This window comes from Tamandua tetradactyla, chromosome 5 (assembly GCF_023851605.1).
Source record: "Tamandua tetradactyla isolate mTamTet1 chromosome 5, mTamTet1.pri, whole genome shotgun sequence".
NCBI classification, from domain to species: Eukaryota; Metazoa; Chordata; class Mammalia; order Pilosa; family Myrmecophagidae; genus Tamandua; species Tamandua tetradactyla.
The window spans coordinates 11520452-11546184 of record NC_135331.1 but is presented as its reverse complement, the minus strand read 5'-3'; the positions used below and the strand labels follow the sequence as shown (position 1 = coordinate 11546184).

General features: G+C 44.5%; 1 long non-coding RNA gene across 1 annotated transcript; it reads right to left on the bottom strand.

Moving 5' to 3' along the window:
• Positions 1 to 5777: 5777 nt before the first annotated feature.
• On the bottom strand, positions 5778 to 7408 carry LOC143682244 (uncharacterized). The gene is made up of 3 exons (XR_013175044.1): positions 7206 to 7408; positions 6817 to 7049; positions 5778 to 6305 (listed from the first exon to the last, which is right to left on the bottom strand). It is a non-coding gene; the product is annotated as an uncharacterized LOC143682244 (long non-coding RNA).
• Between the last annotated feature and the right edge of the window lie 18325 nt (positions 7409 to 25733).

The window sequence follows — 25733 nt, the reverse complement described above, 5'->3', positions numbered from 1 at the left end:
AGTGCTGACAAGTCCAGGGACCCAGGTGAGGAGAAGCCAGATAAGTGCCCCACCCCCTCCCTGGTCTCAGTCTATTCATCTCAGCACCCACAGTGCTGCGTGCACGGTAAGCTCCTGGCATCCACGTCTACCGTATTTAGTCAGCTGGGGCAGAGAGGCAGGAGCCTCCTGTGCTGCTGCATTTTAGCCATCTGCCTTTAAAGGAAAAGCCTGACCCGTGAAGGGCTCTGCAGGGACCCTCGGGCAGGTAGCTTCCTAGGTGGACTGTAAAATGCCAGGTCTGCGCAGGAGGGCTGTGGAAATGGAGCCAGGAGCATGCAACCTCGTGCCGCACATGCTTGGGGCACTAGCAAAGCAGGGATGCGGGAACATGCACAAATTAAAAATAAATACATTAATTTTAAAAATCGGGATAGTTAGGGGGGAAATTTGGGTTTGGTGGACTTTTTTGGAATTTTGCACACTGCAATTTCTTTATGCTTAACTGAGGAGAGGTCCATGGCATGTTCAGGGGTTAGGGGGGCTAAAGGTTAGCAGGGGTTGGGGGGCGCTCCCGCACAGCTCTGCTCCTTTGCAGCAGGGGGAGCCCCCGGGAGCAGCAGCGGGCTCAGCTTACCGCGGGCTGGACGGCTCCCAGGGGGTTCCCGCGGCTGCTGCCACCGCGGTCTGCTCGCTACACCGCCCCCAGATCCACGCGCCGCAGTTCTCCAGCCCCCGGGACGGGCGCCTTTGTGACCCGCACAGTGGGGTGTCCCCCGCCCCCCGGAAGGGCGTTCAAAGGGCGCCGGGCCCAGGGGACGGAAAGAGTGGGGGTGGGGTGAGACAACCACGACCCGCAGCACCCCCTTAGCAGAATACCCGATCCTCAGGACGCTGGGAAACTTCTCGGTGCCGCCAGCACCCTCCTTTCCTCTCTCGCCCACTCACCCCGTTACCCGCTGGCTCACACCGCAGCCGGATTCCCGCTTTACAGGCTCAATTCTTCCCGCCCTGCAAAAAAACAGAAAACAGAGAAAAAAAAAAACAGAGAAAAGTAATTTTCACCAGTATGGGGGTGTTTGCCCATCATTTCTCTTCACCAGCCCCCACCCCCACCCGCTGAGGGTGACCTCTGGCTCCTGGTGTGAGAATTTCACTGCCCTGAGTGTGGTGGTTTAAAGATAAATGTCTTTTAGGTGATGATATTGTGAGCCATTGATTGCAAACAAAGTATGGAATGTTCATACATTAGGAATGTTCGTGTTGTATGTTGATCGGTTTTATTAATTAAAAAATTAAATTATGAATTTAATCTAAAAAAGATAAACGTCTTTTATACAAATGATTTCCAGATACAATCTCATTGCTTCCTCTGCCACCAGGTAGAAGAACAGCAGCTCCGAGCTGGACGGAGGTGATTGCGAGAGCTGCCTGTCGCGAGCAATTCTGAATCCATGTGATTTCCATCTTACTTTCTGGCTCCCTGAGTCAACTGCAGTGAGCTGTACCAAGGTCTCTACTCCCTTTTCCTGACACTCTTGGGACAGGATGTGTTTTAGAACTTAAAACGACTCTTGGTTTCAGAAAGGTAATAGGCTCACAAGGAAGTGTGTTGACCCTGTTGTTGCTGGCAGCCTTTTTGTAGCCATGAGGGAAGTCAGTGTGTCTGTTATGTAACATCCCCAGTGGAGGCAGGGGAACACCTCAAAATCAGACATATGAGTATTAACGCCAAGAGGGATAAAGACTGTGAATAGCCTCACATCAAGGCTTGTTCCAAATGATTAACACAGTGTTTTGTTTTGTTTTTTTGATACACAAAAGTTTTAATTTTGAGGAAATCTCATTTATCTATTTATTATTTCATTAATTGTTCTTTGGGTGTAGACTAAGAAACCATGTCCCACCACAATACCTTGAAGATGCTCCTTTATATTTTCTTCTAGGATTTTTATGGTCTTGTTTCTTATATTTAGTTGTTTGATCCATGTTGAGTCAATTTTAGTATAAGGTGTGATATAGAGGTCCTCTTTCATTACTCTGAATATGGATATTCAGTTCTTCCTGCCCCATTTGTTGCAAAAACTATTCTTTCCCAGTTGTTTGGAGTTGACCATAGATGTAAGGATCTATGACTGAATTTAAAGATTGATTTGATGTCAATACATCTATCTTTATGTCAGTGCCATACTGTTAGGACCACTGTAACTTTGTGATATGCTTTAAAATCAGGAAGTGTGAGTCCTCTAATATAATTTGTCTTTTTCAAGATGTTTTAGCTATTTGGAGCCCCTTTCCCTTCCAGATAAATTTAATGATTGGCTTTTCCAACACAGTGTTTTTGAACAAACTATTATAGCTGCCATTTTAGAGATGTGGTCAACTGTGGCTTGGAGAAACAGAGTGACTTTTGCATTATGGCTCAGCTAGAAAGTGGGGGAGGCAGGACTTGAATCCAGGACTGGCCATCTCTAGAGGCCCAAGCTTTACCACAACCCCGAGTGAAACCACAGCCCCAAACCTCAGCTGCATTTCTGAGAGCTGATTTCTACCATCCCTCTGATATTTCATGGGCTGCTTCGGCAGTGAGCTCCATACATAGCACAGTGACTCACACATTTCAAGTGTCAAGGACTGAGAAATGATTAAGTACAATTAAGTTCAGGATTTGTTAAAAATAGGCTTTCCTCAGAAGAATTTACTCCCTCTGACTTTAGAGGCACAGGCATCAGCAGCCCCCATGCAGAGAAGTGCAAGGTTTTTTAATAAGAACACGTTAGAATCAGTCCTGCTGAAGAGAGCAGGGTGAGTCCTGCTTTTGTCAGCTTGCCAAAGCAGTGAGCCAGCTTTGAGAAATTTTGGTGATGGCTGAGTCTACAGAACAGAGGAGAAATGAGGGTCAAGTAGCAGAGGATCTGGGCAAAGGCATTTGGACACAGCCTCGGAGCCTGATTGTCCAAGGGCTTCTTTGTCTGCAAGATAAGAAACCAACTCGGGCTAACTTGAAACAGTTTTGTTTTCCTCCCCAGCATCTGTTCCCTCTTCCTCCTTCCTAGCAGATTCCAATTTATCCCTTCACCACTTAGTCTATGTGACCAGGAGAAGTTGATTTTCACAGATCTCCCCACAGAACTGGATTAGTGTTATTCGATCACAGCCTTCCCAGATTTCTTATCAATGATGGGACCAGGAATGTAAGTGTAAGCCAAGTAGCATATGGCATTCTCCTGGAGATTAAGTGGTTCAGGTGTAGGCACATAATCGATAATAGTCTAATCAGACAGAAAGGAAAGACTCAAACCCAGGGTTCGGGAGAAATGCTTTCTAAGGTTCTTTGGATGTGAACAAAGAAAGGCATCACCCCTTTGTTGCTGGCAGCCCTCTTGTAACCACAAGGAAAGTCAGTGAAAGTCAAAGTCGACACATGACGGAGGGAAGGTCCCAGAGAGAACTGCAAAGCAATGGAGCATTCCATGCCTAAAACCCACATTAGCTCTGCACTGCTCGTTATATGACTTAAAAAATTTCCTTACTGTTTAAGCCAGTCTGGATTGGGGGTTCTGTTAATTGCAGCCAAAAGCACACTAAATTATATCTCCATAACAAGAATCAAGGCCTGAAAAGCTGTCAGAAACCAAAGTGGCTTCTCTCTCTCACTCTCTCTCTTTTTGAATGACCTGGTCTCTTAACCCAGCATCTCTTTTACAGATTACTTTCTCTGCTTTCTCTCCTTTTCCCCAGCTTACTTCCCGCAAATCCTCATTTTGGAGTCCAGTTTAAAAAAAATCTATGTCCCAATCTCAACTTCCCAGGAAATAGAATACAATTGGCCCAGCCTGGATTTGATATCTTCTCTTGACCCAATTACATGGAAGTAGGGATCATGGTCAGGTAATGCAGTGGTCCCTCAGCAAGAATTGTGAAAATAATGATGAGAAAAGGGGGCACAGGCCTGAAGAATACAATGGTGTAGTGGCGAGAACACATGACTAAGTGTTAAGATACCCAGGTTCTAGTCCCTGCTCTGTCATTGATTTGCTGTGTGTCCTTAGAAGTCAGGTAACATCTCTGAGCCTCAACTTCTTGAGACCTCCAGGGCCAAACTGAGAACTTTAAAGCCTGAAGAGACTGTGAATTATCCCACCTCACTACACGGCATTCAAAATAAAGACAAGACTAATCCATAAGATAAGCTTAAGACATTCTGACTTTGGGCATGATATTTTTTTCATCTTCTTTTTAATGAAATAGCAAATCATTTTAAAAACAACAACAAAAAATAGTTTGGGTGTTCCTACTTCACCGGAGCCCTTGGTACTGGATTAGTTTGTCTTTTGGGTAATTCAGCAGTGGAGGAAATCCACTCCAGCCCCAGCTCCATCTTCTTTAGCTACAGTAATGGGTCTGATCTCCAGGTTTATGACACACGATATCACCCAAGCGTCTGTTGCCTAAAGCTGATTGGACGAGAAGTGAACTCCTCATCTGAGTTAGACCAATCAGAGCTTCTTTCCCAGGAAATAGAATTTGAACACAAAATTCCCTGGGAAACAAAGGACTGATGAATAGGAGTTGCGTGCTAGAGCCAAGTGATGGTGTGAAGTCAGGACTGGGGCAGCCTTTTCTCACCAAGCCCTTCCCCTGTATCTCCCTTGATAATAAAATTCTGATTTTTATTCCAGAATTGAGTGGAGAGCCCTGGAGCTCATGGAAAGTGTGCCAGCCTGTGATCTTGGGATGGATGTGGGGCCCAGTCGTGCCCCATGAGACTCGAGGGGCAGCCCGCCAGGGGGTGTGGGGACACATGCTGGTGGCCATCTGATACCGGGGGTCTGTGGTGGGGGCCTGGGCCAGGGATGGAGGGAATTGAGTTCTCTTCCTGCTACAGAGCCTCTGAGCCCAGCAGAGAATCCAGGCCTGCTGGGGCTTCAATAAATTCCTCTTCTGCTTAAATCAGCCAGAGAGGATTCTGCCATTTGCAACCAAGAATCATCAGAGACAGAGATTCTTGGGCATTGTTGGCTTTTGGCATTTCAGGATCCTTCCCCTTGGGGTCCAGAATTGCCCCCCTCGGCCTCCCTTCCAAAGAAAGCTAAAATCACTGATTATAGGCTCCGTGACAGACTTCCAAGGAACCTGAGCTAAGGGGTGATATGTAAGTCTCCATACATTCTTTAGAAAGTAATTTGTCCTTATGCCACAAGAGCCATAAACAATGTTTAAATTCTTAGACCCAGGAAACCCAGGAGTCATCCTAAGAAAATGTCAGAGACACAGAAAACAAAAGAAAAACTACATGCACAGGGGGTGTGAGGGTGGTTCAGTGGTAGAATCCTTCCCTGCCAAGCAGGAGACCCGGGTTCAATTCCCGGCCCATGCACTTCCCCAAGAAAACAAACAAGCAAACAAAAAATTGAAGAAATGGTGCTGCAATAACAGGATACTCACATGGTAAAAAAATGAAATGTGACCCTCCATACAGCATACAAAAAAAAAACAAACAAGAAAACATATGCAAGAGATGCCAGTTGTAATATTATCCCTAAAGTGAAAATAAATAAAAATCAACAGGATACAAAGTGGAGTGAAAGAAGCCAGGCACAAAAGAGCTCACACTGGGCCATACCACTTATTTAAAGGACACCGCTGGGTGAAACTAACCTATGCTATGAGAAATAGTCAGAACACAGGTCAGCTAGAGGAGAGGGGTTGAATGAAGAATAACTGACAAGGGAAACTGGGGGGATATTTTCGTTTGCGAAGGTGCTCAAAGCAGATACCATAAAATGGATTGGCTTTTAACAATGGGAATTTATTAGCTTTCAAGCTTAGAGTTTTGAAGCTGTGAAAATGTCCAGATCAAGGCATCATGAAGGCGATGCTTTCTTCCTGAAAACCAGCTGCCGGTGAACCTGACTCTTCTGTCACATGGCAAAAGGCATGTGGCGGCATCCGCAGGTCTCTGCCTTCTCTTCCGAGTTTAGTTGCTTTCAACGTCTTGCTTCCATGGCTTTCTCTCTCTTGTGTCTGAATTCTTTTATAAAGGATGCCCAATCTGAATGAGGTGGGTCACATCTTAACTGAAGTAGCCTCATCAAAACAGCCTACTTACAATGGGTTCACACCCAGACAAATGGATTAACTTTAAGAACATACTTTGCTGGGGAACATACAGCTTCAGACCACCGCAGAGGGCTTCCACGGTGCCGAGAATGTTCTTTCTTGATCTGATCTCACGGAGAAGTTCATTTGTAAAAATGCATCAAGCCATACATGTCTGATACGTATTCTTCTATAGGTATATTATGCTTCAATAAAAATGTTTTCTGAAGGGATGAATGAGAGGGGGATTTTAAAGTAAACAGTGGCAGATCTATGCATGGAACATTCTGGAATATGGAAAAATAATTCTGAAATGCCTACATCTATGGCATATATGTGCATAGTACACATCTGATGTTTGGTCCGCACCCCCCACCCACCCTGAACTCCAATCCACCCTTCACTCTTCTCTGCCGCCCTGTGCCCCCAGCTTTGGATAATCTGGCTCACATCACCCATGGACACCCTTGCTTCTAGCTTCCGGTTGGGTCTGACTCACAAGAGGGGGCAGCAGGAGATCAGAAGGCAGGGGAGCCGGACGCATGTCTTTCAAACTGCCTCCCTGCATTGGCCTTGTGTCTCTGGCATGGCAACATACGTGGGCAACCTCCACTTCTGTGTAGGCAGCCCCTCTTCCCAGCTCCAGCCCCCACTGGGCTTCCATGGTGCTGCCTCCTCCTCCTCCCTCTTCCTACCTCCCTCTTTGCTGGTGCCTCAACTTTCCTCCTTTGTTACCTTGGCCGTGCCCATGCCTCTGGGAGAAGTCCCCCGGCGTAGAGTCTCTCGGCCCACCTGAGTGGGCCTCGGTTTCCTTCCGGGGCTCTCCCCGCCTGGCCTCGTGACACACGGGTGGCCTTGGACTCAGTGCCGCGGAGACTCTGCCCTCGGGAGGCTGCCGGTGGCCCGGGAATGGAGCCAGCAGTCATTTCGATCTGGCACCAGGAGCAGGGCCAAATGGTTCCATTCTTCTGAAAAAAAAAAAAAAAAAAAAAAAAAAAACCCCAAGTAACTGGGCTGTCCTCCTGTCCCCGCAGCCCGGTGGGAGCGCTGGCTCCCACTGCCCGCCGTGGCCCCACCCTCCCCATGGGGAGCTGGGAGGGGAAACTGAGGAGGGGGGCGCCAACCTCTTCAGCCCGGGGCCTGGGGTCTGCAGACTCTGCCGCAGCCTCGGGCCCTGCACGCCCTGGCTAGGATGCTCAGCTGCTCTGTGTCTGGCTTCCCCTTCCAGGGGAAACTGAGGCTTTGGTGTGGCAGACACTGCTGTTTTCCTCCCCAGTATCCACCCTCTCCCGCCTTCCTAACAGAATACTGCAGAGGGCAACTTTGAAACCACTGTCCAACTCTAAGAACTACATTTCCCATCCTGCCTTGCAGAAATGATGCTCACGTGACCAAGCTCCGGCTTGGGAGACGTCGCTGTAGAGGAAAGTGGGCGGGGCTGATGCCCTCCCTGCCCAGATGCTCACAGATCTCTACGAACTCTGTGCAGATATCCTCTGGGATCTGCCAGCTTTGGTGATAACATGGAATTGGGCACTGGAGCCACCTCTCTCCTATCTGGAAAGCCAGAAATGCCTGGGAGTTTGAGTTCTCCCCAACCACTCCTGGGCAGCCCCCAACCCGTGTCTGACAGGTGCGGGACGCAAGAGCCGTAGTCCCTTCGCCTTCAGGTGGGACAAACTTTGAGATGTTATTTATGTGCCAGAGCTCTCCACAGGATCAGCCTGAGGCTGACCTGAAATTGCATCTTGCTTGGCTTCTTTCCTTTTTTCATCCTGCTTCCCCAGAGACATGGGGCTTCCAAGAAAACTCCTAAAGAAAGGTGTGACTCAGCTGTCATGATTTCTTTCCTTCTTCTGCCCTTGTCTCTCTTCCTGCCTGAAATGAGGATGTGATGGCTGGAGCTCCAGCACTCATCTTGTAACCACGAGGCAACAAAGGATAGCTGAGCCTAAAGACAGAAGAATGGTAGATCCCTGGTAACCTTGTAGTGCCAAGAGCCCTGAGTCATACCTTCTTTAGTGTTTCTTTATGTGAGAGAAAATAGAGCCCTAATTATTTAAATTGCTCCTTTTCAGATTTTACATGGAGCTCCCCACATAATTGCTAATGCATTAGACCAATAAAGCTCTTTAGATCTTTCTCACCACAGGGAATTTCTCTCTTGAATGTCTTTCTCCTTAAGCACTGACCACATGCACCCCTCTAACTTTCTACCTCTGCCTGATAAACCAAGTTCTCTCTCCATAATAATAATAATTATTATTATAATAACAACAACAAACAAGAATAATAATAGTAACAGGTATTGAGCCAGGCACAGTTCTCAGCACCTTATATGCAACAACTCAATTTTCATAACAACACTGTAAAGTAGTTATTCACATTATGTTTTTTTTGTTGTTTTTGTGTGTGTGTTCTTTTTTAATTTTTTATTAATTAAAAAAATTACAAGAAACACAAACATTCTCAACACATACACTCAGCAATTCACAATATCATCACATAGTTTCATATTCATCATCATGATCATTTCCCAGAACATTAGCATCAATTCAGAAAAAGAAATAAAAAGACAACAGAAAAATATAACAAACAGAAAAAAAAATTTTACATGCCATACCGCTTACTGATCTCTTTCATTGATCACTAGCATTTCAAACTAAATCTATTTTAACATTTGTTCCCCCTATTATTTATTTTTATTCCATATATTCCTCTCATCTGTTGACAAGGTAGATAAAAGGAGCATCAAACACAAGGTTTTCACAATCACACAGTCACATTGTGAAAGCTATATCATTATACAATCATCATCAAGAAGCATAGCTACTGGAACACAGCTCTACATTTTCAGGCAGTTCCCTCCAGCCTCTCCATTACATCTTGGATAACAATGTGATATCTACTTAATGCATAAGAATAACCTCCAGGATAACCTCTCGACTCTGTTTGGAATCTCTCAGCCATCGACACTTTGTCTCATTTCACCCTTCCCCCTTTTGGTCGAGAAGGTTTTCTCAATCCCTTGATGCTGCATGTCAGCTCATTCTGGGATTTCTGTCCCACGCTGCCAGGAAGATCCACACCCCTGCGAGTCATGTCCCACGTAGACAGGGGGAGGGTGGTAAGTCTGCTTGCTGTGTTGGCTGGAGAGAGAGGCCACATCTGAGCAACAAAAGAGGTTCTCTTGGGGGTGACTCTTAGGATTAATTTTAAGTAGGCTTGACCTATCCCCTGTGGGGTTAAGTTTCATATGAACAAACCCCAAGACTGGGGGTTCAGCCTATAGCTTTGGTTATCCACACTGCTTGTGAGAATATCAAGAATTCAACTTGGGGGGTTGAGTTTTCCCCTGTTCTCACCATTCCCCGAAGGAGACTTTGCAAATACCTTTCCACTCACTGATCAAATCACTCTGGGATTCATCTGGGCATCACTCTGGACAAACCAACACAATCTCATGTCCTATACAATGTTCCATGTACTTAAGGTGTTCAATCAACTATCTACATAAGTTATATTAGGAGATGCACTAGTCAAAGTATAAATTTGTACCAAATAAACATTTTTTGCTTTAGTCTCACACATTAGTTGAAATTTTAAAATATTAATTACCATCTATTTTCAGCACACTGCAGTAATGACATTCTTTTGTTCTTCCTCATGCAAAAACATTTTTTAAATTTGTACATTTAGTCACTATCATTATACACTCTAGGCATTCCTAGATTACACCATCTCAATCTTTATCATCTATCTTTCTTTGTGATTTCATTTATGCCCCAGCCCTCCTCCCTCTGTCATTCTCATATGCAGCTTCATACAGTGTTTTAACATAATTGTATTACAGTTAGGTAATATTTTGCTGTCCATTTCTGAGTTTTTATATTCAGTCCTGTTGCACAATCTGTATCCCTTCAGCTCCAATTACCCAATATCTCACCCTATTTCTATCTCCTGATGGTCTCTGTTACCAAGGAAATATTCCAGGTTTAGTCACTAATGTCAGTTCATATCAGTGAGACCATAGAGTATTTGTCCTTTTGTTTCTGGCTAATCACACTCAGCATAATGTCCTTAAGGTCCATTCATGTTGTTACATACTTCATAACTTTATTCTGTCTTACAGCTGCATAATATTCCATCTTGTGTAAATGTCACAGTTTGTTTAGCCAACTGTCTGTTGATGGATATTTTGGCTGTTTCCATCTCTTGGTAATTGTTAATAATGCTGCTATGAACATTGGTGTGTAAATTTCCATTTGTGTCCTTGGCCTCATGTCCTTTGAGTAGAGACAGCATATAGATGGGTCCTGTTTTTTAATCCATTCTGCCAGACTATGTCTTTTGATTGGAGAGTTTAATCCATTAACATTCAGTGTTATTACTGCATGGGTAGTACTTTCTTCTACTATTTTGCCTTCTGGATTTTATATGTCATATCTAATTTTCCTTCTTTTTACCTTTACTCATAGTCTTCCTTTCTACACTCTTCTCCACACCTCTCTGTCTTCGTATCTGTCTCTAGTGTTTCCTTTAGTATTTCTTGCAGAGCTGGTCTCTTGGTCACAAATTCTCTCAGTGATTTTTTGTCTGAGAATGTTTTAATTTCTCCCTCATTTTTGAAGGACAATTTTGCTGGATATAGAATTCTTGGTTGGCAGTTTTTCTCTTTTGATAATTTAAATATATTATCCCACTGTCTTCTCGCCTCCATGGTTTCTGCTGAGAGATCTGTGCATAGTCTTATTGGGCTTCCCTTGTATGTGATGGATTGCTTTTCTCTTGCTGCTTTCCAGATCCTCTCTTTCTCTTTGACCTCTGACATTCTGATTATTAAATGTCTTGGAGTATGTCTGTTTGGATCTATTCTCTTTGGGATATGCTGCACTTCTTGGATCTGTAATTTTAAGTCTTTCATAAGAGTTGGGAAATTTTCAGTGATAATTTCCTCCATTAGTTTTTCTCCTCCTTTTCCCTTCTCTTCTCCTTTTGGGACACCCACAACACGTATATTTGTGTGCTGCATATTGTCTTTCAATTTCCTGAGTCCCTGCTCATATTTTCCCATTTTTTTTCTATAGTTTCTGTTTCTTGTTGGATTTCAGATGTTCTGTCCTCCAGTTCAGAAATCCTATGTTGTGTCTCTCGAAATCTACCATTGTAGGTTTCCATTGTTTTTTTCATCTCTTCTACTGTGTCTTTCATTCCCATAAGTTCTGTGATTTGTTTTTTCAGACTTTCAATTTCTTCTTTTTGTTCTTTCCTTGCCTTCTTTATATCCTCCCTCAATTCATTGATTTGGTTTTTGATGAGGTTTTCCATGTCTGTTCGTACATTCTGAATTAATTGTTTCAGCTCCCGTATGTCATTTGAATTATTGGTTTGTTCCTTTGACTGGGCCACATCTTCACGGATGTGGCCCCAGAAGCTGTTCTGTACCGTTTCTGGTTCTTTAGTAGTTGTTCTGGAGGATGAACTAAAATGCGCACATTGTTAAGCCACCATCTTGACCTGGAAGTCCACATTATGTTTTTATATTTTTATTTATATTATTTATATTTTTAAAATTATAATTTTACAGTAAAGTAACTGAGCCATACACAGAGTAGCCCCCCCTTTCCTGGACCATCCCCCAAACCAAAATCCTGGTTAACATATTATTCTGATAAATTTAACTCTCCTTGTCTTCTCATCCTTCTCGCTAACCCAGGGGGAACAAGACGGACAAGGACTTCACTCTCCACAACTGAAAAGGCCCATCCAGATGGTTTTCTAAATAATAGAAATAATAAGAGAGCAACTTTCACCCTAAATGACATTTTCTCATGTTTCTCGGGCAACCAGCTCAAACCTCAGACAGTACTGAAAACAATCATCTATCCCTCACTCTGTTTTAAAAATTGAGAATCCAAGTTGCTTCTCTTGATAGAAAAGGACAGATTTCCCCAGCCTTCCTCGTGCATAGTTCTGAGGAAACAGGCGCCACTTTTCTTACCTACCTGGGCCTTACCTACCGATCCTTGGGTTACCTAATTCGTTTCCTGGGAGCCTATGTTTTGCAGGCATCCCTTGGCACAGCGGCAGTCCTTACAGTAGTGGGACAGAGGCTCTGCATTCAGAAAGACCAGTGTTGCCCCTAGCTGAGCTGTGGGAGCTTGAGCAGACACTTAACCTCTCTGGCTTTCAGTTTTCTCCTCTGCAGAGTGCAGATAGATTCCATTGGCATGGAAGCCACTTTGGGTTGCACGCCCACTAGCCATTGCTGGCTCTCCTTTTCCTGCTTTTGTCCAAGCAGCTGTGTGCCAGTACAGAGGAATGGTTATTTTGATCTAAGTCACACTGGACAGATTGGTTGAGGGGTGGGCATATGCCTCGAGGCAACTAAGGCATAAGAGGAGGTCTGCTGGGGACTGACTTCCCTGCAAAGGCGAAGATAAGCATGAGGCTAGGATTCCGCTTTCACCCCTTGTGCAGTGTTCTCCAAAGCTCGCTGCCATTAATTCCCTTGCCTTTAGGAATCTGCCCCTCCACCCATCAAGGCTCTATTTCCCTGCGCCTTGAATCTGAGCTGGTCTTGTGGCTTAGTTAGACCAGGAATCATATGGGAATGAAGCCTTCCTGGGCGTTCCAGGCTAGCCCGGCTGCCAGCTGAGTACAGGCCAGCTCCACGAGAAACAGAAAAATCATCGGCTGTGCTCACGCCAACCCACAGTCAAGGAATTTAGTGCATTACGGCATGAAATAGTAAACTGCTGTGGTTTTAAACCAGGTTTTGGCACAGTTGGTTACTCAGCAATAGATAAGGGAAACAGCTTTCCTTCTTCTCGGGACCCTGTGGCGTGAGGCTTTGACGCCTGTAGCCAGGCTGACCTTCTTGAGGCCACGTGAAGAGACATCACTGACACTGAGCAGAAAGGAGACAAAGAAGAGAAAAAACCTGGGTCCTTGATGCTTCTGTTGAGTTGGAAAACTCAACCCGGAGCCCTCTGCCTCCAGACTTCTTGTTATGGCAGATTAAATTAAGCATCTTGTTTCTTAAGCCTCAGTTAGGCAGCTCTTTTGTTACTTGCAGCCAAACTCATTCCAATGGATGCAGTCCCTTCGTTTTAAATATCAAGTGAGCTGGTTTGGCACGCGGTAAATGCTCAATACTCGCTGGTTATTATTCAGGAAAATCTAGACCCAATTAAGGCAGACTGTCAGGAACGATAACATAGTGTAGTTTCTGGGTCTTTCCGGGGAGGCACCAATAGATGGCGCTGTTGATGACAGTTAGTCACTGCCTGTCACCTGCTGGACTCACAAGAGGTCGTGTCACTTGCCTTGGCCAATGAAGCGTGGACAGAAGTGACTTGTCCCTCTAAGCAAAAGTGTAAGAGCCAGTGGGTGGCCCTTCAGGCTTCTCCCCCACCCCTACCATGATGATTTCCAGGTAGACTTCGCTCCTTTTTATGGTTAGATGGTATCCCATTGCGTTGATAGACCACACCTGATTCATCTTTTATCTGTTGTGGACATTGGGCTGTTCCCACCTTTTGGCTGTTGTGAATAACGCCGCTAGGGCTGAGCTTGGACGTGTATTTATTCGAGTTCTTGTTTCCAGTTTTCTGGGGACGGTGGGGGCATATGCCATACCAGTTATTTTAACAAAAAGAATGGATGTTGGAGGGTGGGAAAAAAAGCTAAGGAGTGGCTTACCACAGGAAGCAGACACCGTCCCCAGAGCCAGGGGACAAAGAGTACAGGACGGGGCGTCCAGCCAAATCCTTGCAGGAGAGACGCCGCAGAGCTGGGGCTCAGACGTGTGAGTGGGGGGCTGCTGCTCGGCTGCTGCTGGGATCTGGGAGACACAATGAGTCTGGTTCCGGGAGTGTGTGTTTAAAAACCCGGAGACTGGACCCAACTGCTGCCGCCAGCAGGGAGGAGGTGTTGCTTTGGGGACACCTATGTGAATTGACGAGGAGAGGAAGGGGCGAGTGCCTTCCCTTTCCCCCAGTCTGCAGTCTCTCTCCTGCCCCCTACCAGGAGCCTCTGACAAAGCAGGGATGTGACTCGCAGGGTCCCAGCCCATCAGGCTTGGAGCTGAAAGAGAGACGGCAACTTAGTAACTGGTGCGTGAACTGGGAAAAAGAAACAAACCCTTTTTTTAAGGCACTGAGCTATTGGGGCTCTTTGTTACTCAGCACAACCTGGCATGCTGACTATCCTATGGTCCAGCTCCCAGGCCTGAATCCCAAGTCCACTCCATGTGCAACATGGACTTTCTCTCCTTCCCGCCTCTCCTGCCTTCCCTTTCTAAGAGGTTCTCGAAGCCTCTAAATCTCCAAACCTTAACCTCATGACGAAGAACCAGCCTCCTAGTTCTTTGCAAGAGGAGGAAACTGTGGCCCAGAGAGGGTAAGAAAGTTGCTCAAGATCATACAGCATCATACTTGCAGAACTGAGACCTGACCGACAGTCCTGGTTTTCCTGGTACTGAGGGGTTTCCCGGGATGTGGGACTTTCAGTGCCAACACTAGGGCACTCCTGGGAAAGCCTACATGCCACTTCTACCACTGATTAGTGTGCAACTTTAGGGCAAGTTATTTGTGCTCTTTGCACCTCGGTTTCCCCTTCTGTAAAATAGGGGTGATAACAGTGTCCAACTCATAATGCCACATCGACATTTAATGCATTTTTTTCTATTTTATTTTTTTATTGTGAAAAGTAACATAAATACAAAAAAGCAATAAATTTCAAAGCACACCACAACAATTAATTATAGGACAGATTTCACAGTTTGGTGTGGGTTACAGCTCAACAATTTTAGATTTTTCCTTCTAGCTGCTCCAAGACACCGGAGACTAAAAGAAATATCAATATAACAATTCAACAGTCATACTCCTTTGCTAAATCCTATCTTCTCTGTTATAACTCTATCTTCTCCTTTTTAAAAAATTTTTATTAATAAAATCGATCGACATGCAACACGAACATTCGTAACGTATGAACATTCCATACTTAGTGTGCAATCAATGGCTCACAATGTCACATAGTTGTATGTTTATCACCATGATCATTTCTCAGAACATTTGTATCACTCCACATTTAATGTATTTTTAATTTAATTTAATTTTTTTAAATACAAAAAAACGAATAAATGCAAACATTCCTATTCTGATCATTCCATTCTGTATATATAATCAGTAATTCACAATATCATCACATAGCTGCATATTCATCATCTAATGTATTTTTTTGAACAGTTCCTGCACTTAAGAAGCACTGCCCGGGTTCCTAAAAGGATTATTAAAACTTGGATTTCCGGATTTACTTCTTTCAAAGGATTGGAAGATATGGTGACGGCAGACCTGCATTCTTATTCACTCACCTTATTTCGCAAACATTTATGTACAGTGCTTTCTGCTTTGTGCCAGGCACTTTTCCAGGCATTTGCAAACATTTATTCATTTGCCCCTCAGAATAGTTTTATGGCGGTGGGGGGTGGGAGTGGTGGGGGTGGTGGGGGTGGGGGTGGGGGACTCTATTATTGTCCAGTTTCACAGAGGAGGAAGCTGAGGCACAGCAAGGGGAAGTGATTTGTCCAGTGTCACACAGCAAGTAAGCAGCTGAGCTCAGATGCGATTCTGGGCTGTCAGGCTCTATTAGGGGAGAATCAGCTAGTGTTGAATTGTGGCTGCACCCTTAAGAAGGAGTGTGTCACTGCCCTCCCCCTCTCTATGTGGGACAAAACTCCCAGGGGTGTAAACTTCCCTGGCAACGTGGGACAGAAATCCTAGGATGAGCTGGGACTCAGCATCAAGGAATTGAGAAAACCTAGACCAAAATAGGAAAGGGAGAAATGAGACAAAATAAAGTGTCAATGGCTGAGAGATTCCAAACAGAGTCGAGAGGTTATCCTGGAGGTTATTCTTATGTATTCTATAGATATCCCCATTTTAGTTTAAGGGGTATTAGAGAGGCTGGAGAGAACTGCCTGAAACTATAGAGGTGTGTTCCAGTAGCCATGTTTCTTGAAGATGATTTCACAATGTGACTGTGTGATTGTGAAAACCTTGTGTCTGGTGCTCCTTTTATCTATGGTATGGACAGGTGAGTAAAAAATGTGGATGAAAAATGAACAAATAATAGGGGGAACAAAAAAAAAAGAAGGGGTGTAGACTCCCCAGTTTACTCCATTCTCCGTCCCCAACTTTCTATTTCCATTACCTGCCAGGCCCCTTTGGGCTCCGTATTTTTCACCCCCACAGCCCAGGGGTCAGTCACAATGGGAGGGCAAGCCGAGGTCCCCCCCGAATAGCTGGGAATTAAGCCTGAGGTCGCTAAGTCCCACTTTCACATTCTGGATGCCAGGCTTCCTCGCAAAGCCATCGTCTCCTTGCACAGATTTAGATTTAATCCCCTTAGCCGTGGCTCAGGAGCAGGCAGGCAGTGGCGTGACCTGCTTCAGCCCGGCCAGACTGGATTACCCACTGTGACCCCAAAACCCACTCACGCGCACCTGCTCCCGAGATGTTTGCTGATTAATCACAGTAGGGAGTTCGGAGCAGGGGGACATTCACTTCCTGGGGGCATCTGGCCACCTGATGTGCAGTTGTAGTTAAACAGTTCTATCCTCACCGCTCATCCCCATCACCCCAGCTACCCGTCTTGTCTTGAGTCTGACTCGTGCTAAACTTCCACCAAATGCCATAAATTCAATGTCCCTGAAAAATGAAACTGAAGCAAATCAACAATCACCAAATTAAAGAATTTCGGAGCTGGTGGAATGTTCTAGAACCATCCTGCTAAGGACTGTATCATGAATGTCTATTGTTTTTCCTGCCTTCTTCGAGTAACCCTCTGGAGGTTCACCCCTTCTCCACTCTTAGCTTTGGGGACTGATCCCCAGGCTGTTTGGGTGCAATCGGAGGTGCAGCCCTCTGCCTCCAGCCCCTGCTCCTATTGGGGGGCTCCGTCTCCCAAGGCGGCAGCTCTCACTGCAGATCCGACAAATCACTGATGGGAGGATGGGCATCGCGGTTACAGACTTGGGCTGCGGAGTCAGACGGATCTGAGCTCAAATCCCATCTGCCAGCTGTGTGACTTGGGCAAGTCACTTAACCTCTCTGGGCTTCTGTTTCCTCATCCAGGTTGCCACGTTGCACAAGATACTACTCACGTTGTGCAACAGGGGGCGCCATTTGCACAGACTAACTAGTGAACGCTACCCTCGAGTCTGGCAAGGCGGTGGCCCTGGCACCCCACCTCCTGTGGTCAAGATTCAATGTGGCAGGAGAAAGCACTCAGCAATCATCCCAATAACCTCTGCATTTTACAGAAAAAGAAACTGAGGTTCAGAGTGGTTAAATATGCTCCAGCTCACACATTAAATAAGTGACTGAGCCAGGATTTGAAGCCAAATTTTCTTTTAATCCAGAACCCGCACACTCTAGCCTGCAGTCCTGTCTCCCTAGAGACCAATACCAGTCAAAAGCGGTGGGTTCTCTGCCTGAGGCGCCCAAATAACCAATTCCTGAGACACCAGGGTTTCAAAGAGAGAAAGAATTTATTGCTAGGCGTGATGCAAGAGATCAGACGGCCCATCAGCCTAAAAATCTGTCTCCCTGAACTGCAATAATTCTGATGGTTTTATTAGCACCAAAAGATGGGTAGGTTTTAGGATAATGAGCCCCATGGCTTGAGATGACGGGTTTAGAGATGATCTAATTATTGAGTAGTCCCAGATTGATGACATACCTTAGTCACAGAACATATTAAGAAAGTGGCGGCCTTAATATGATGATGGGTGTGGGTTTTAGTATTATTAACAAGGTATAAGCCACTTATAGATTAAAGTCTGAGCTAGTGGGCAGCTCAGGTGGACCTGTTTTGGTTTAGCTCCAGCTCCGTCTATCATGATAGCTTTGGAATGGGGCGGGTCGGTTCTGGGCTGACTCAGTACTTCTCATTTAACAAACATTAGGGACTGTCTTTAGTGATCGTAAAACAGGATAAGGGGTTATAAGTGAAGGTCAATCACCAGCTTTTCACAATCACAAGATAAAAGCTATATAATTACACAATTGTTATCAGAGATAAGACAGCTGGATTATGGTTCAGTAATTTCAGGTTTTCCCTTGTCTATTCTAACATAACAGAAAGGAAAAAACTATCCATATCATGATTCAGTAATCATAATCATTTCTTAAATCCTGACTTCTTGGTCACAAGGCCTCCAATTAAGGTGGTTGCTATACCCCAGCCTGCTTCTCAGCCTCAGCTGAAGGCAATGGCCCCCATCAGACAGCTCACTGGGTCCAGTCTCCAAGCTCAGGCCACAGCTACATGTCCAAGCAGTTTTTCCTGTAGAATAAATGGTTGTCTCCCATCCCTCCTGCCCACCCCCAACTCCATGCAAACCCCACTTTGTTCTTAGCAGAACCTGTCTGGTCTCTTAATGGCCATCCCAAGCTACCTCTAGTGTCTCAACTCCAGACATGGCAAATATTTAGTTCCTGTGGCCTGAGCCCATTGCAGACTTTTACTAATCGATCCCAGCACACTCTCCCTACAGATCCAGGGTGCAGCACACCAGGCAGCCTTTACTAAGTGATCCAATTGATCCGTCAAGCCAACCCACACCTGCTCTCCTTTCTCTAGACCATAATCCCCTTGAGAGCAGGAGCCTCAGATCAGCTCTGCTCAGTTCCTGCCCCCCAAATAAGAATAGACTTTCCCGTATTAGGGGCTCAGGAAACTTTTGTAAATGGACAGATTTTGCTTCTTACTAGCCTTGGAACTTTAGTCTTCATTTTTTTAATGGAAATAGAAGTTCAGAAAGCTGGATGCCTAAAAGCTCATCCACCTGGTAAAAGAGAAAGAGAGGGCAAAACTAACTCACCAGAGACAAGGTCTCCTGCATTGGGCTTTTGGAAGCCTGGAAAGTTCTTTTGGAAGACATGGAAAGTTCTTAGCACACTCTCTGGCACATAGAACGCAGTAACCCTAGATTTTGTGAAATTAGGGATTTGCTCTGTTCCCTACCCCTAGCCTTACATAAAACTGCTCTCTGGGCCTTCCTGCCCAGAATCTTTCCTTGATATACGAACATGGAGACCTCAGAAAGCCCAGGGTATGGGCTCACGGCCAAGTCATGACAATGCCCCTCTGGAAAATGGGGTCAGAATCACCAAGGACTTTCTAGAATTCTGGGATGGGCTCGGGAGCAGTGTGACAACACTATGAGACCTTAGTTTGTCCAACCAAGAAGCAGTGGTTGGACTGACCATCCCCAAAGAGCCCTCTGACATCAGATGGTCCCTTCTCATGGTCCCCTTCCCATGCCCAAAGCAAGCTAGTGGGTGACATGGGATATAAGGAGCTTCCCCGATGAAGCTGCCACAGAACTCAGGAGGCTGGTCCCCTGGCTCTGAAACAGATGACAAATTCCAGTGGGACCTGCCTGGCTGGGGGAGGCAAGACTGCTGGGTGAGCTTCCCCAGCGTGGATCCCAGCTCTCTTTGTTTCTCTCTCCCTTTCTCCCCACCATCCCCCTATCTTTCTTCTTTTCTCTCATTCTCCCACCTTCCTCCCTCCTCCCCACACTCCCTCCTTCCCTCCTTCCCTCTCTTTCTTCCTTTCTTTTTTATATCAGCCTATTGGTTAAAAACACAGACTCTGGAGCCTGCCTACCTGGGTTCAAGTCCCAGTTCCACTCCATGCCAGCTGTGTGACCTTGGACAAGTCACTTGAGCTCTCTGAACCTTAGTTTTCTCCTATATAGGATAGGGATAATACTAATACTGACCTCATCAGGCTCTTGGGAAGAGTCACTGGAAAATACTTAGGGACTGGCATTTTGTAGTGCTCTATATATATGTCTGTTGTTATTATTCAACAAGTATTTAAGGAACAGGACCTGTGGGTGCAACAGACACAAAAACAGTCCCCAGCCTCACAGAACCTTCAGTCTTGGAAGGAAGAGCAGCATTAAACAGGCAATATACAGATAATTGATTATTGTTGGAGAAAACACCACGAAGTGCCACGAGCACATCTGGGGACGGGGAGGACCCGATGTGCTCATCACCCCCGGAGGTGGGGGGTCAGGGAAGGCTTCCCAGAGGAGGTGTGACTTTGCAGTTGTGTCTTTATCAACTCATTGTTTCACTCACTGTCTGTCTCTTCTGACAGATTGTAAGATCCAAAAGGGCAGGTTTGTGTCTGTTTCATTTCCAGACGTTTACCTGGCTTAGGGAGGCCCTTGTTAAGTATGTTTGGGTCGATGGATGAATGAATGAAGTAATATTCCACTGGAGTACGCAAGAACGAGTAGGAGCAACCTCAGTAAAGATGGATGGAAGAGCGTCCCACACAGAGGGAGCCACAAGTGCAAAGGTCCTGGGGCTGGAAGGAGGTCGGCACGATTGAGGAGCAAGGACAGACTGGCTGGACAGAGCGAGGAGGAGAGTGAGGCAGAGCACACGGGGCCTCAGGAGCTGTGGGGGGGATTCTCTCTATCACCAAGTTTCCAGAACCAGAGCCCAGTCCAGCGCAGGACCAGAATGGGGTGTCAGAGAACCTTAGGTTCGAATCCCAGTGCCTTCGCTTTCCCGCTGCATAATACAGTTAGCCTCTGTAAACCTCATCTTCTCATTTGCAACTTCTCTAATAAAAAGAGAGAGAACCAAGAAACCTGAGTTAGCATAATGATATTATTATTGTAACCCTAGCTGCAAATTTTTTGAGTCCTAACTGTGTCGGGTGCTGTACATCCCATAATCCTCCCCAATCCCGTGCAATAGGCAAATGAGAAGTCCTTCAAGGAACAAAAGGGCTTTTTCATTTCGCTGAGGTCCCATTTATCTATTTTTTCTTTTGTGGCTTGTGTTTTGGATGTAAAGGCTAAGAAACCATTGCGTAATATAAAGTCCTGAAGATTTTTCTTCTAAGAGTTTGATATTTCTAGCTCTTACATTAAGATCTTTGATCTATTTTGAGTTGATTTTTGTTTATGGTGTAGGCTAGGGGTCCTGTTTTTTTTTTTTTGCAACTCCAGATTTAGTTTTTCCGGCACCAATTGTTGAAGAGCCTATTCTTTCCCAACACAGTGGCCCTTGCCACCTTGTCAAAAATCTGTTGGCCGTAAATGTGAAAGCTGTCTGTGGTGGTTTGAAGCTGTTACGTTCCCCAGAATGGCCGTGTTATTTTAATCCACTCCTGTACGTGCAGATCTGTTGTGGATGGGAGCCTGGGATTGGGTTATTTCTGTTGAAATGTGGTCCTCCTCCTGAGGCTCTTATGAGAGGATAAAACGCATACAGAAGCTAAGAGATGAAGTTAAGAGAAGCGCACAGAGAAGCTGGGAAAGGGAGTCTATGAAGCCAGAAACTGAAAGCAACAAAACCTGGGAGAGAAGAACCAGCAGACATCATCGCCATGTGCCTTGCCGTGTGACAGAAGAGCGCCAGATGCTGGCAGCCTGTCTTCAAAGTCTGGGTATCATCCTGTTAACGCCTTGAGTTGGACATTTTCATGGCCTAAGAACTGTGAATTGTAAGCTAATAAATCTCCATTGTTAAAAGCCAACCCATTTCTGGTATGCTGCATTTTTTGCAGCTTTAGCAAACCAAAACATTCCTTGTGCAATCCATACTGTTTTGATTACTATGGCTCTTTAATAAGTTTTAATATTGGGAAGTGTGAGTCCTCCAACTTCATTCTTCTTTTTCAAGGTGACTCTCAAGGTGACTTGAGCTATTCAGGGCCCCTTGCACTTTCACATAAATTTGATTGGCTTTTACATTTCTGCAAAGAAGGTTGTGGAATTTTGGTTGGGATTGCATTAGCGTGGTTATTACGTTAATTGATTTTCTTATGCTAAAACAACCTTGCATACCAGGGATAAACCCTACTTTCTTTATGGTGTATAATTGCTTTAATATGCTGTTGGATTTGACTTGCTAGTATTTTATTAAGGATTTTTGCATCTCTTTTCATAAGAGATATTGATCTGCAGTTTTCTGTTCTTGTAGTATCTTTATTCGCTTTGGTATGAGGGTAATGGTGGCCTTGTAGAATGAGTTAGGGAGTGTTCCCTACTCTTCACTTTTTTGGAGAAGTTTTGACAGAACTGGAGTTGTCTTCTTGGAAAGATTGGTAGAATACCCCTGTAAAGCCATTTGGTCCTAGGCTGTTCTTTCTTGGGAGGTTTTTGACTACCAATCCCATCTTTTTACTAATAAACTATTTGTTGAGATCTTCTCTTTCTTCCTGAGGCAATGTAGGGTAGTTTGTGTGTTTGTAAGAATTTGTGCATTTCATCTAGGTTATCTAATTTAATGGCATACAGTTGTTCATAGTATCCTCTGACAGTCCTTTTTATTTCAACGGCATCAGTAGTAATGTCCCCCTTTTCTTTTCTGATTTTTTATATTCGCATCTTTCTTTTTTTCTTTGTCGGTCTAGCTAAAGGTTTGCCAATTTTATTGATCTTTTCAAATAATCACCATTTGATTTTGTTGATTCTCTCTGTTGTTTGTCTTTTGTTTTGTTTTCTGTTTCACTTGCCTCTGCTCTGATCTGTTATTTCCTTCCTTCTGCTCACTTTGCTTTTAGTTCCCTCTCCTTCTTCTAAGTCTTCCAGTTTTGAGATTAGTTTTCTGACTGGAAATCTTTTTTCCTTTTTAATGTAAGCATTTAGAGCTATAAATTTCCCTCTCGGCACTGGCCTTGTTGCAGCCCATTAGTTTCAGTATGTTGCATTTTCATTTTCACTTGCCTCAACATATTCCCTAAATTTGCTTTCGATTTCCATTTTTAACCCATTGCTTAAGAGTGTGCTATTAATGTCCACATATATGTGAATTTTCCATTTCTCCTTCTGTTTTTGATTTCTAGCTATATTCTACTGTGGTCAGACAAAAAATATTGTATGATTTCAGTATTTTTAAACTTATTGAGACTCATTTTGTTACTCAATGTATGGTCTGTCCTGGAGAATTGAGCCATGTGCACTAGAGAAGAATATGAATTATGTTTTCATTGGGTGCAGGATTCTATATCTATCTGTTAGGTCTAGTCGGTTTAGTGTATCACTCAAGTCCTGTACGTCCTTATTGATCTTCTGATTAGATGTTCTATCCATTATTGAGAGTGATGTATTTAAAGTCTTCTGCTATTAATGTACTACTGTCAATTTCTTCCTTCAAATCTGTCAGTATTTGCTTCATATATTTGGGGCTTTGCTGTTAGGTGCATATGAACTGTTACATCTTCCTGTTGAATTGACTTTATCAGTGTGCTGGTTTCAATTTGTGGACCCCGGAAAAGCCATGTCCTTTAATCTTCGTTCAATATTGCTGGGTGGCTGCAAAGGATAGGCTAAACCTACTTAAAATTAGGCCTAAGAGTCACCCCCCAGAGAACCTCTTTTGTTGCTCAGATATGGCCTCTCTCGCTCAGCCAACATGAGAAGCAAACTCACTGCCCTCCCCCTGTGTACGTGGGACATGACTCCCAGGGGTGTGGACCTTCCTGGCAACGTGGGACAGAAATCTTAGAATGAGCTGGGACCCAGCACCAAGGGATTGAGAAAACCTTCTAGACCAAAAGGGGGAAGAGTGAAATGAGGTAAAATAAAGCGTCAATGGCTGAGAGATGTCAGACAGAGTGAGAGGTTATCCTGGAGGTTATTCTTACGCATTATATAGGCATCACCTTTCTAGTTAAGGTGTATTGGAGAGCCTGGAGGGAAGTGCCTGAAAATATAGAGCTGTGTTCCAGTAGCCATGTTTCTTTAAGATGATTGTATTAGGATATAGCTTTCGCAATGTGACTGTGCGATTGTGAAAACCTTGTGTCTGATGTTCCTTTTTTCCAGTATATGGACAGATGAGCAAAAAATATGGATAAAAATAAATAAATATTACTGGGACAAAGGTTAAAATAAATTGGGTAAATGGAAATACTAGCGGTCAATGAGAGGGAGGGGTAAGGGGTATGGGGTATATGAGTTTTTTCTTTTTTCTTTTTATTTCTTTTTCTGGAGTGATATACATGTTCTAAAAATGATCATGGTGATGAAAATACAACTATGTGATGATATTGTGAGCCACTGATTGTACACCATGTATGGAATGTTTGTATGTTAAGATTTATCAATTTTGCCAAAAACTAAAGGACAAATACTGTATGGTCCCACTGATGTGAACGGACATTCGAGAATAAACTTGGAATATGTCATTGGTAACAGAGTCCAGCAGGAGGTAGAAACAGGGTAAGATAATGGGTAATTGGAGCTGAAGGGATACAGACTGTGCAACAGGACTAGATACAAAAACTCAAAAATGGACAGCACAATAATACCTAATTGTAAAGTAATCATGTTAAAACACTGAATGAAGCTGCATCTGAGCTATAGGTTTAGTTTGTTTGTTTGTTTGTTTTTGTTTGTTCGTTTTTGTTTTTTGTTTTTGTTTTTTACTATTATTATTACTTTTATTTCTTTTCTCTATATTAACATTCTATATCTTTGTCTGGTGTGTCGCTAGTTCTTCTAAACCAATGCAAATGTACTAAGAAACGATGATCATGCATCTTTGTGATGATGTTAAGAATTACTGATTGCATATGTAGAATGGTATGATTTCTAAATGTTGGGTTAATTTCATTTTTTTTTCCGTTAATTAATAAAAAAAAAAAGATTTATCAATTTTTTTAAAAATCCCCCCCATGGAGGAACGCTCCGCTAGTGCATTCGCAGTTCCAAAGCTCGTTCCAGGGGTGGAAGTACCAAGAGATACTCTGTGAAGAGTCATCTTCTGTGGTCAGCTGCTCATGAGAAGACACGCAGTCTTCCTCCCAAGCTCCTGACCCTGGAATTACGTGGTGCTCCTGACACAGAAAAGGCGACAACAGAAACTGTGGACTGCTATGCAGCCCAACCTCTCTTGAACTGATTGACCAAAGAACCCTGCGTTAATCCTCAGGGAACACCCATGACAGCCACTCTGGGAAATGCTCTCAGGTACCTCCTCCCCTTGGACTGCACTGCTCTGCATGCCACATTCTTGAACTCACCTCGCCCAGTTCAGCCACAGGACCTCTGCTCACATTGTGACCTGAATGTCTAGGCAACCACCAGCTGTGGTTGCTGGGGGGACCCTGGTTTTGTTTGGGCAGTAATGTGTCCAACCTCACGCAACCAATCGCAATGGGTCAGAGCCAAACATCGCATGACACATCCCTTTGCCGATGACTGCTCTAGGTGAGAATGTGTCAGCAGCCTTGACCAGTGAACACAAAATCTGGCAACTATTTTTCTACCTGATACAAAAGAGTCACACAAAAAGAAGGCTCTTACCCTTCCTCCCTCAACCTCAGGCTTGAGATGCTCTCTCGTGATGATGCAACACCCGGGCCACAGTTGCCGTCTTGGAAACATGAGGAGACAAGTCTAGGGAACAAGCTGAAACACTGAAGGTGATGGACCAGACTGGTGGAGAAAACCCAGGTCCTTGTTGAATCAGTACCGCAAAACCTCATCCAGTCTTCTCAATCCTGAGATACCAAATCCTGTAATAACTCATAGCCAAAAGCATGCCTGCTGCTACTACTTGAACCAGTAAGCTTATGCTGTGTAACAAAACACCCCAAAAGGTAGT